The following is a 12,641-nucleotide window of genomic DNA, read 5'->3' on the forward strand; positions in this document are numbered from 1 at the left end:
TTTGATATTCATTTTCACAGCCTAATTCCACTAAGTTCAGCAAAAAAACTGTGGGATCTAAATGCTCACTATACCGCTCGATATATTCCTTTAGCGCTTTAGTTTCCAAAATGGGGTCACTTTTGGGGGGTTTCCACTGTTTTCGTCCCTGAGTGGCTTTGCAAATGCGACATGGCACCAAAAACCATTATAGCAAAATTTGAGCTCTAAAAGCCAAATGGCGCTCCTTCCCTTCTGAGGCCTGCCATGTGTTCAAACATAAGTTTATGACCACATATGGAGTATTTCCGTAATCAGGAGAAATTGCTTTAAAAATTTTGTGGCGCTTTTTCTCCTTTATTCCTTTACATTGTATGTTTTATTTGAAAAAAATTTAGATTTCCATTTTTATGGCTTAATTCAAAGAAATTTAGCAAAAAAAATCAAGATGTGATCAAGATGCTCACTATACCCCTAGATTAATTCTTTGGGGGTGTAGTTTCTGAAATGGTGCCTTTTTGAGTGTTTTTCCTATGTTTTGGCACCACAAGACCGTTTCAAACCAGAGATGGTGCCTAAAATATTTTCTAATAGGAAGGAGGCCTGAAAAAATCCACTATGTGCTCCTTTGCTTTGGAGGCCTGTGTTTCAGTCCATTAGGACACTAGGGCCACATGTGGGATATTTCCAAAAACTGCAGAATCTAGGCAATAAATATTGAATTTTGTTTCTCTGGTAAAACCTTCTGTGTTACAGGAAAAAATTATTACAAATGAATTTCGGCAAAAAAGCGAAATTTGTAAATTTCACCCCCACTTTGCTTTAATTCCTGTGAAACACCTAAAGGGTTAAGACACTTTCTTATGCTGTTTTAAATACTTTGAGGGTGTCGTTTTTTTAAAATGGGGTGACTTCTGGGGACTTTCTAATATATAAGGCCCTCAAAGCCACTTCAGAACTGAACTGGTCCCTGAAAAAATGGCCTTTTGAAATTTTATTGAAGATATGAGAAATTGCTGCTAAAGTTCTAAGCCTTGTAACATCCTAGAAAAATAAAAGGACGTTCAAAAAATGATGCAAACATAAAGTAGACATATGAAAAATTTAAACTAGCAAATATTTTGTGTGGTATTACTATCTGTCTTACAAGCAGATACATTTAAAATTTAGAAAAATGCACATTTTTCCAAATTTCCCCTAAATTTTGGTGTTTTTCACAAATAAATATTGAATTTATGGATCTAATATTTTCACTAACATAAAGTACAATATGTCACAAGAAAACGTTCTCAGAATCGCTTGGATAAGTAAAAGCATTCCCACATTATTACCACATAAAGTGACCCATGTCAGATTTGAAAAAAATAGGCTGTGTCCACAAGGCCAAAACTGTCTGTGTCTCTAAGGGGTTAAGCACACTAAGTAGAACAGTGGAGCAGTGCGGCCACCTGTGCTGGTATCTCTGAGGAGGGAGACGCCGGCTGGAGCTCTGCGGTCACGGATGCTGGTTGTTTTATATAGACAACCCTTGTCCATATGGCCTATTAGGGCATATAGATGACATATGGGGGGATTTCATACTTGGCACTTTCCCTTTGGAGTCAGAAAGGACAGTTGCTCTGTAAGAGCAGCTCCTGCTCTGGCAGACCCAACCCATTCATGTATTAATTCATCACCCATTCATTTAAATGACCGTAATGCATTTCCCCAATAGTGGGCGCTGCAGGGCTGTCTGACCACAATCAGCCTATCGCTGCTCTGGCTTCTATTTTAAAAGGAATTATCTCACAAAGACTTGAGACTTGACTATGATGTGAACAGTTCTGGCACAATGATGATACCATTGATCTATTTGAGATTGTGTCTCTGTTGCTTGAGTACTACTAGGCATTCTTGCGTCTTCTCTGCCCTTAGGTGACTACCAATCCATCTTTGAGCTGAGTAGCTGAGTCATGTAAGTTAGACTGTTTGCTATGGATACCCTGCCTAATACTACAGTCCCTAGTAACTAATGTGCTCAGCTGGATTAGCTGTGATCTGGGGGCAAAGAATGGGCAAGGGCACTTTATTTCACTCTATTCTTACTATCTCTATTTTCTATTTTACTCATAAGATTTTTGTCAAATATTTGCACATTTTTTGCAGATTTTCTGGACTTCTCCAGACACTGGAGGTTATGTATAAAATGTGTGCATTACTATAAAACCATGTAAATGCTTATTAAATAAGGCGTTTAGCCTGAGAGTCTTTTCAATGCAATTGCTTTAGTAAAATACTCCAGTCGTTAGAATGTAGAAAGTGCAAAGTATGATCCTGGTCTCATGATGTCTTTCAATCACCCATAACTTAATGGGCTTTTCTGTATACAGTTAAGAAATAGTTAAAGGACAAATAATAATATCTGTAATATCGTTTTATATTTTTTATTATGCACCATTTGTTAGATATCATTTTTATTGTCCACCATAAGCAGATCTATTTTCCTCCTTGGTTTCCATGGGTTGTGTCCACCCAATGCCCCGTTCTCTGGTGGTCACGTACACTGTATTCCGAAGTGTGCAATCTTGGCCCAGCAGCGCTTGCACAGTAAGGCTGGGTTCACACGACCTATTTTCTGAGGTAATAGAGGCGTTTTACGCCTCGAATTACGTCTGAAAAAACGGCTCCAATATGTCGGCAAACATCTGCCCATTCATTTCAATGGGTTTGCCGATGTACTGTGCCGACGACCTGTCATTTTACACGTCGCTGTCAAAAGACGGCTCGTAAAATTACAGCCTCGTCAAAAGAAGTGCAGGACACTTCTTGGGACGTTTTTTGAGCCGTTTTATCATAGATTCCAATGAAAACAGCTCCAAAAACAGCCGTAAAAAACGCGCAAAAACGCAGCGAAAAACGCAGCGAAAAACACGAGTTGCTCAAAAAACTTCTGAAAATCAGGGGCTGTTTTCCCTTGAAAACAGCTCCTTATTTTCAGACATTTTTTGTTAAGTGTGTGAACTTACCTTCACGCTGATGGACTGCATTCAGCTTGACTGCCCAGCTGACGTCACCCCATCACATGCCCTGGGGAATTGTGGGATAGGAGGTGCACTTCAAAGTACAGGGTGTTATATCGAATGCAAGTCGTGCCAATGGGGAGATGACCATACTGAAAATATAGCGAATGTGTAACAAATTTAGCAACTGCATGTGGGGTTCGGGTGTTTGACCCCATTTGTATTAGTAGGAAAACCCTAAGGGTATGTTCACACGCAGTGACCAGAAACGTCTGAAAATACGGAGCTGTTTTCAGGCAAAAACAGCTCCTGATTTTCAGACTCTTTTTAACAACTTGCGTTTTTCGCTACGTTTTTTCGGCCGTTTTTGGAGCTGTTTTTCAATGGAGTCAATGAAAAACGCCTCCAAAACGTCCCAAGAAGTGTTCTGCACTTCTGTTGACGAGCCATCTTTTTACGCACCGTATTTTGACAGCGACGTGTAAAATGACACCTCGTGGGAACAGAACACCGTAAAACCCATTGCAAGCAATGGGCAGATGTTTGCAGGAGTAATGGCGCCGTTTTTTGTCCATGCTCGTAAAACCCATTGCAAGCAATGGGCAGAAGTTTGCAGGCGTAATGGCGCCATTTTTTCAGTCGTAATTCAAGGCGTAAAACGCCCGAATTGCGTCTGAAAGCAGTGCGTGTGAACATACCCTTAGGGTATGTTCACACAACCTATTTTAGGCCGTTTTTCCAGCTGTAAACACCCGAAAAATGGCCGAAATATCGGAAGCAGAATGTCTCCATACATCTGCCCATTGATTTCAATGGGTAAAATGGCGTTCTGTTCCGATGGGCCATTTTTTTAACGCAGCCGTTTTGAAAAAAGGCTGCGTAAAACACTGGCCACGAATAATAAGTGCAGGACACTTCTTGGGACGTTTTTGGAGCCCATAGACTCAGTGCCGCATCTGCCATGAGGCCAGGTGAGCCGACGGCCTCAGGCGGCACCACCTACCCAAACGGGGGGGGCGGCATTTTCAGCCCGGGACGGACTGGACTGGGGAGAGACGTGCCGAACGTCTGTAATACTCCTCCTCCTCCTCTCTGACGCTGCACACAGCACATGCAGGCAGAGAGAGAGGAGCAAGTCTGCAGGAGGAGCGACGAGCAGGACTAGCAGCACGAGGTAAGTTCCTGCCTTGCTGGGACCGGGACCCGTGACGCGAGTATACTGCAAGGGGGGGTCTGGGCATTTTACCGACAGCAGAGGGCTCTATGGGGCTGGAATAATCCACCCCATAGAGCCCTCACATCACTATAATGAAAGGATTAGTGTGGGTGGGGGTGGGGGAGGGTCTGACTTACTGCAGAGAGCTCTATAGGGGGGGATTCTGCCCCCCCCCCCTTTAGAGCAGTCAGTCAGATGCTCAGACCCCCCTAACCTTTCAGTATAGTAACTAGTCAGGGCTCTATGGTGGGGGGATAATTCCCCCCTATAGAGCCCTCTGCTGTCAGTAAAACGCCCCCCCCCCCCCCCCCTTGCAGTATACTCCTGGCTTTGTAGCTTTCCTGTGCTTAATTAGCGTGGGAAAGCTACAAATAGGGCTGTGACTGGTGATTCTCACAGTCTCTCACAGTGCACACTGAATGTGGCAGCAGCTGCAGCCAGTCTGACTGTGAGTCTCTGACCAGTCACCACCCACACGCAGCAGAGAGACAGGAGAGACTAATAGTAAACCCTCAACTACTACAGTTTCACAGGTATTGTGTATGACAGCCTCTATAGTGTAGTGGTTAGCTTGTCAGCCTTACACATGGAGGGTTACTGGTTCAAATCCTAACTGGGATTTTTATTTTTTTTTTTTTTAAATATTAATATCTTGTATTGGGCTTTGTTCACACTAGCATTAATATACGTTTACCTCTCTTCCGTCAAAGGGAGAGGATCGATACGTTAAACGGAAAGCAACGGTTCCATTAGAATTACCATTGCTTTCAATGGTAATTTTTTTGTATCAGTTGCTTTCCGTTTGTCTCCGTTCACTAAGTTTCCGTTCTTTTGAACGGAAATAAAAGTTCTGCAGACTGCACTTTTGTTTCCTTTAAAAAAAACGGAAACTTAGCGAACGGAGACAAACGGAAAGCAACTGATACAAAAGAATTACCATTGAAAGCAATGGTAATTCTAATGGAACCGTTGCTTTCCGTTTAACGTATTGATCCTCTCTTCCTCTGACGGAAGAGAGGTAAACGTATATTAATGCTAGTGTGAAAGAAGCCTTAGGGCCTGTTCACATCAGCGTTGGCTTTCCGTTCTGGGGTTCCGTCGGAGGTAACCCCGCAACGGAAAGTCAAACTGAAACCACAGCTTCCGTTTCCGTCACCATTAGCGCAGTCGACTGCGCTATTGATTCCGTCACAAAAACGGAAACCTGACGGAATGGTGACGAACGGAAACCATTAGCAATGTTTTCGTCACCATTGATTTCAATGGTGACTGAAACGGAAGCTGTGGTTTCAGTTTGACTTTCCGTTGCGGGGTTCACCCGACGGAAACCTCCCACGGAACCCCGGAACGGAAAGCCAACGCTGATGTGAACAGGCCCTAATCCTTCCCCATAAACCTGCCCCCGCTAATTAAAATAAATATATTATATAATGTATATAGCGCTGTATCCTGTATCCGTCAGGTCAGCGGGTTCTGCAGGATCAAGCTGTTATCAATCACATCTAAGTTCATAACTTAGATGTGATCGGTAATAGGCGCCCTAATGGATTCAGGTCTCAGCGCTATATACAGCTGCTCTGTATACAGGATACAAGGCAGCTGTATCTCAAAAAGTACAAATCATTTTCAATAAAAAGTAATTAAAACTTGCACCAATCGCATTAATAGATATCTTTATATATCATAGTGACATGTCCGAAGTTTTCATCGGTGGGGGACCGAGCACTGAGGCCCCCACCGATCGCTAAAACGAAGCAGCAGAAGTGCTCGGGTGAGCGCTGTGCCGCTTCATTTATGATCGACTTTCAGCCGAGTGAGCGGTGTACGGACTCCTAGACTTTCTATTGAGCCCGTACACTGCTCCAAGGAAAGCCAAACAGAATTGAAGCGGCACACCGCTCACCCGAGCACTTCTGTTGCTTCGTTTTAGCGACTAGTGGGGGGTCTCAGTGTTCGGACCCCACTGATCAAAACTTCTGACATGTCAAAAGTTTTTAAAAAAGTTGTTACACTTTAAAGAGAATCTTTCACCTGCCCACAGATTTGCATTTGAGTGCAGCATGTAATGGTCAGGGCTGCACAAACTCTGGGGCACTTTACATTTTTTTTCCTACCCTCTTTCCTTACTTAGATATCGGTGCCATAATGTTTGGCGCCGATATTTAAATAACCCCATGAACTGCCAATGGGGCGGTAACCGGCAAGGGGGCGTGTAACATCGCTGTGACACTGTCCAATCAGCTACGGACAATGTCAACAGCAAGAGCTGGAGAGAGGAGAGCATGTGCGCATGCACGCTCTCACTCTTCAGCTCTCGGCAGGCAAGTACAAGACTGTGATCTCAGGTGAGAGATCAGTCTTGTCGTCCTTGTCTGCCGAGAGCTAAAGAGTGAGAGCGTGCGTGCGCGCACAGCTCCGATGCCATGAAACAGAAGAAGAATTCGCACTCTTCATCTGTTCCTTAGTGGTGGCGTAGCTGTGCGCACGCGCTCTCTGTCCAGCTCTTGCTCTGAAACTGTCTGTAGCTGATTGGACAGTGTCACAGCGATGTTACACGCCCCCTTGCCAATTACCTCCCCATTGACAGTTCAGGGGGTTATTTAAATATCGGGCACCAAATATTACAGCACTGATATCTAAATAACGAAGGAGGCTAAGAAAAAAATGTAAAGTGCCCCAGAGTTTGTGCGGCCCTCCCCATTACATGCTGCACTCAGCTGTACATGTATGGGGAGATGAAAGGTTCTCTTTAAAAGAAAGGTGTTATAATTTTTTTTTTTTTATTTGATATGTTTTATTTTATGGGCCTAATTTTTCTAATTATTTTAATATGTTCCCGAAGTTAGCTATTTATTCATATGTCTGTGGGGGCAGCCAGCTTTATTTTTATTTTTCATACTGCTAATTTTTGTTTTGCAGGTTCCGCTGGACCATTTGGACTACATCGTAGATTCGTTGGACTACTTCGCTGATGTAAGCTTTTTTTATTTTTTATTTTAATAAAATGGTTAAAGTGGATTGTGTGGAAGAGTTGTCATTTCAATCAAATAAATTACTTTATGTCTCTGTTTTTTAATACTTCATTACCGCCTTAGTAATGGCTGCTGTCTGATCGAGAGCATCCATTACTAAGAAGGGGCTTAGTGTTAGCCAGTAATAAGGCCGTCACTAACCCCTATTACCCCGGTACCCACCGCCACCAGGAGTACCGGGAAGAGCTGGGTACGATCCAGCACCCGACCATCTGAAGTGAAGGGTACTTGGGTGGCCGCAGGCTGGTACTATCAGGCTAGGAAGGGACAAAAACCATGGCCCTTCCCACCCTGGTGATGCTAGGCTGCTGCTGCAGCTTTATTGTATCTGGCTGGCTATGAAAAATGGAGGGGATCTCACGTAATTTTTTTTCAATTTATTTTTAAAAAATGACGAGGGGTTTCGCCAATTTTTCATAACCAGCCAGATACAATAAAGCAGCTGCAGCCTAGCATCCCCAGGGTGGGAAGGGACACTTTTTTGGCCCTTCCCAGCCTGATAATACCAGCCTGCGGCCTAACAGTCGTTTCAGATGGCCAGGTACTGAATCGTACTCGACTCTTCCCGGTATCCCTGGCGGCAGTGGGAACGGGGGTAATAATAGGGGTTAGTGATAGCCTTTTTACTGGCTAATGCTAAGCCCCAGCCTTAGTAATTGAACGCTGTCAATCAGACAGCTGCCATTACTAAGGCCATAATAAAGTATTAAAAAAAACCAGACATAATAATTTTTTTTTATTGAAATCAAAACGCCCCCATGCAACCCTCTTTCACATTTTTTTTTTTTTAAAGTAGATCATTGAAGTAGTCCAATGAATCTACGACGTAGTCCAAACGGTCCAGCGGAACCTACCAAAAAAAAGTTAGCAGTATAAAATGTAAAAAAAAAAATAATTTGCCACAAAAGAAACCCCTGCTCCGCCGTTTGCTCTTGTAGGCCACAGCCTGGTTTAGGCCTGAGGCCTACAAGAGATCGGGAGCACGCTGATGACGTCAACTGCCCGGCACGATGACGTCACTGCATCATGCCGACCACGCCGGGCCACTGAACTCGGTTAAAAATCATAAGTCAATTAGGTAATAAAAAGGGGGCATAGAAGATGTTAAACCATTTTCAGTGTTAATGCTGCGTTGCTGATCTATGATACTAAAGTAATACAGTAAGAAGAATTCCTTAAATCTTCTCTATACATTAAACAGCACTTTACAAATAAACAACAAGTGTTTTCCTATTTATTTATTTTTTATATATTGCGTGTTTGATGTGTAAAGGTAGTAATGAGAAAACTCTGATAGATTGGGGGGGGGGCGCCTTTTTATAGTTTGCCTCAGGCAGCAGAGGGGCTAGGTTCACCCCTGCATAGACTCTATTGAATAAATCTCCAAAAACGGACGTAAAAAACTCAGCGAATAACGCAGTGAAAATCGGGAGTGGCACAAAAAACTTCTGAAAATCAGGAGCTGTTTTCCCTTGAAAACAGCTCTGTATTTTGAGACGTTTTTGACTCTGCATGTGAACATACCCTTAGCCCAATGCACACGAACGTGCTTATGCGGCCACAATTCCCGAGAAAATCTACGGCCGATTTGCGGCCCCATTCATTCCTATGGGGCCATGCACACGACCGTGGTTTTCACAGTCCTTGCATGGCCCGGGAGCCTGGACCACAGAAAGAACGGGAATGCCTTATCACTGCCGTGTTCTGCGGTCCAGGCTCATTGAAAATAATGGCCGCGGCCATGTGCATGGTCCGCGATTTGTGGACGGCTCGCGGCTGACAGTCCACTGCCGGCTGACCCGAAAATCACGGCTGTGCACATGGCTATGGTCGTGTGCGTGAGGCCTTAAAGGGGTTTTCTGACCATAAAGATGAATGAGAATGAATCAAATTCGAGGAGGAACTCCATACAGCACAGTGACCATTTGAGTTTATTTCAAACAGAGGAACCATTACCATTTGAAACCTGGGAGGGGGACCCAACAACCCGACATTGATCGTATATCGAATTGATCGTCAGAATACCCCTTTAAGGTGCTCTGTATGTTGACCGGTTCACTAAGAGAATATAAATCATGAAGATATTTTATATATCAAGTCTTTATGTAACCAATGGGCTTATAGAAATGTGTGTGAGTATCCGTGTACTGTACTACTTGCTTAATAAATTTGGGACAGTCTTTATCGCAGAGGCTTGACAAACAGAACGGCATATGTTCCAAATGACAAATAAACCTTCCTAAAGCATTCCTATTCTCCCACGAAGATAACGACAGACACTGTTTAGACACAAATAATAACAGCCGTGCTTTTTTTCCCCTCTTCTTTCCTTCCATAGACTACGCTAGCTTCCTTGGTGTGGGGGACATCCAGTGGTTGTTTTGTGCAATCATCGTTCCCAAGGGTGCTCTGACTTACAGCAAACACAAAAACATTTCTCCCTTCACATATACAAGGGCAATAAACTACAAGTGTCAGATCTGTTTAGTCTTTATCCTTATACAGGATGACATCTGACAGTTGTTCATTTTTTACTGGTCAGTCACTCAAATGCGAGCGGCGCCGGAGCCTGAAATATCAATCTGTCTCTCCTCTTTTCATATACATGCAAGTAAACCCTCCCAGACCCTCAACCAAATGACTCCATGGTCTTCAGCTCTGGTCAGCGGAGAAACACCCTTTTTTTTAGATGACTCTCATTTCACCTCTTAGATAGAGACAATGGCACAGCTGAATGTTGATGGGCTCGAGACGCCAAGCCAGAAAAACAGACGGCAAATGAGCCTTGGAAATCAGGCAATGCTGTGAAAAGGCTGAAGGAAAACGAAGCATTTTTAAGTGCAGATTTGGAGAACTGGGACATATTCCAGCTTTGGCGGAAACAAGCAGAAGCCTAAAAGTCACGGGAGGCTGAGGTTTGGCTTCCGTAACTGCAAAAATATGGAAGAGATAAGAGAATAAAGATGTAGACGGAACAATAGCCACATAACGTATACATGCAAATACCATGTTGTAATGTTCTTCCGAGAGCAGATACCGTTTCTAATGTCTTTTTTCTTGCAAAACAGAGAAGCGTAGAAAGTGTTGTGATAAACTATTCCTGAAAATGAGCTTTTAATTAAAATACGCCGTAAAAATGCCCTCAATCTGACCACAAATCAGCCAGCAGGCAATATCTATTGTCTCACGCTTGTATTGTGTATTTTATCCTTTTATGTTTTGCAAAGCAAGCACTGTGTATCTATAGGGCAGAAAACGCTTCTGTTGTCTGCCCAGAGATACTAAAGCTTCGGAGCATTATTGACTAAGCTGCATTTGATTTTTTATTTTTTTATCAAATTATTCTTTTATTCTATTTCATTTTAGGAAAAGGGTATCTACAAAAAGTAACTTGTTTTAAATTTTCTCTGCGTTCTAATGATAAACGTAAGCCGTCTGTGCATGGAATATGGATATGGTCCAGAGCATGTTTTTATTTATTCAGATTTACTTCTTTATTTATGTTTTATCACAACGGTGGAGTGAGAAAAGCAGACAAAAAGTTGAATCTGCATGCCAGGGCTTGAGACTTTCATCAGTACTCTTGGCTGATATAACAGGCCTATTTTGCAAGTATCTCTCTAGCAGTGATGGCTACTTGTCAAGTCAAATATGCAGATGCTGAGAACACGAGCTGAGCAACCATTGTGACACACAGTAGAAGCTCCGGTCGAGAATGCTGCGGTGTAGACAGGTTATGAATGATTTATGGAAGTGAAACATTTACTGTGAACCTGCTATACTTATATCATATACATATACATGTTGCAAATGTGTGAAGCAGTTAACATCAGGTCGCAGAGAATGTGTTGTAAGCCTCTCTCTAAAGAGCTTTTTGTATACTGCTAGACAAAAGCATATCTTGCTGTATAACATTATATGTTTGCGTTGTAGTAAAAAAAAAAAGAGCACAAAAACTTAATTTAAAAGCATATTAAAAGTAAAAATAAAACAGTATCAGATATAAAAAATGAACTTCTATGACAAAAGAAAACAACTATATATATGTATTGTTTAGCAGCACCATTTCGGATGAATATAGGGTGCAATATCCTCGTCCGGACATGTGACCAATGTCCCAAAATTCGTAACACACTCTAAAATAAAAGCACTCCAGATTTTGTGAAAAAATAGGATCACTTTAATCACCACTTGCGACGTTTCAGCCCTACTCCATGGGGCCTTTCTCAAGTAATATATTCAGTGAACAGTGCACATATAAATACACAATTTTCCAAAGTACATAATAAAGTAATGTAGATAAAAAAACTGAATGAAAAACGGAAAAAATAATTACACAGACTTTTTTTTACCACTTTACTATGTACCTGCATTGACATATTATGTCGTTTTTTATCTAAATTACTTAATTATATACTTTGGGAAATCATTTATTTATATGCGCACTGTTCACAGAATGTATTGCTTGAGAAAAGCCCCATGGAGTAGGGCTGAAACGTCGCAAGTGGTGATTAAAGTGATCCTATTTTTTCACAAAATTTGGAGAGCTGCCTTGTATTTTGGAATATATATATATCTATATATATATATATATATATATATATATTATATATACATATGTACACTGTATATATATATATATATATATATATATATATATATATATGTATGTGTGTATACATATATATATATATATATATATACAGTGTATATATATATCTATATATATATATATATATATATATATATATATATATATATATAAAAATCCAAAGTCTGGCAGCACAGGTAGCGTGTGGATGCAAATCCTGGGGTACCGACCAACATCCCGTAGAGGTAGAGACAAAAAATGTTTTTGTATCTCTCTGTCTGTCTGTCTGTCTCTCTCTCTCTCTCTCTCTATGTATATATATATATATATATATATATATATATATATATATATATATATATATACAGTCGTGTAACTACCGCTGGGGGCCCGTGCCGCCGTCCCACCATCACGGCCCCCTCATGCCCAGTGGAGCTGATAGCAGCCGCTATGGCAGCTACAGTGGTAGCGACGCCACATTCAATAGTATCTGCGTCTTTAGGACGCAGATACTATTGAACACTACGGCAGATCAGAGAGGTATCTCCCCGATCTGCCATTAAAGAGGTTGTCCCACAAGACACATGTATCCCCTATCCACAGGACAGGGGATAAATGTGCATACTTGCGAACTGTCTCGAATTTGCTGGTACTGTCCCGAATGTACAGAGACAGTCACGGCAAATTACTGTCCTGGGACTTGTCGCAGATACAATTGAATAATATGACAGAGCAGGAAACTATTCTCTTCCTGCTCTGCCTTTCACTTTTCCAGGAGGGAAATCTCAGACCAAAGCATTGTGCCGACGACCAAAGCATTGTGC

The 12,641-nt window shown here is 42.0% G+C and overlaps 1 long non-coding RNA gene across 1 annotated transcript; it reads left to right on the top strand.

Moving 5' to 3' along the window:
- Nucleotides 1-4,090: 4,090 nt before the first annotated feature.
- On the top strand, nucleotides 4,091-11,317 carry LOC142750946 (uncharacterized). The gene is made up of 3 exons (XR_012882647.1): nucleotides 4,091-4,152; nucleotides 7,114-7,167; nucleotides 9,565-11,317. It is a non-coding gene; the product is annotated as an uncharacterized LOC142750946 (long non-coding RNA).
- The last annotated feature ends 1,324 nt before the right edge of the window (nucleotides 11,318-12,641 follow it).

The sequence above is a fragment of the Rhinoderma darwinii genome, chromosome 3 (genome assembly GCF_050947455.1).
Source record: "Rhinoderma darwinii isolate aRhiDar2 chromosome 3, aRhiDar2.hap1, whole genome shotgun sequence".
Taxonomy (NCBI): domain Eukaryota; kingdom Metazoa; phylum Chordata; class Amphibia; order Anura; family Rhinodermatidae; genus Rhinoderma; species Rhinoderma darwinii.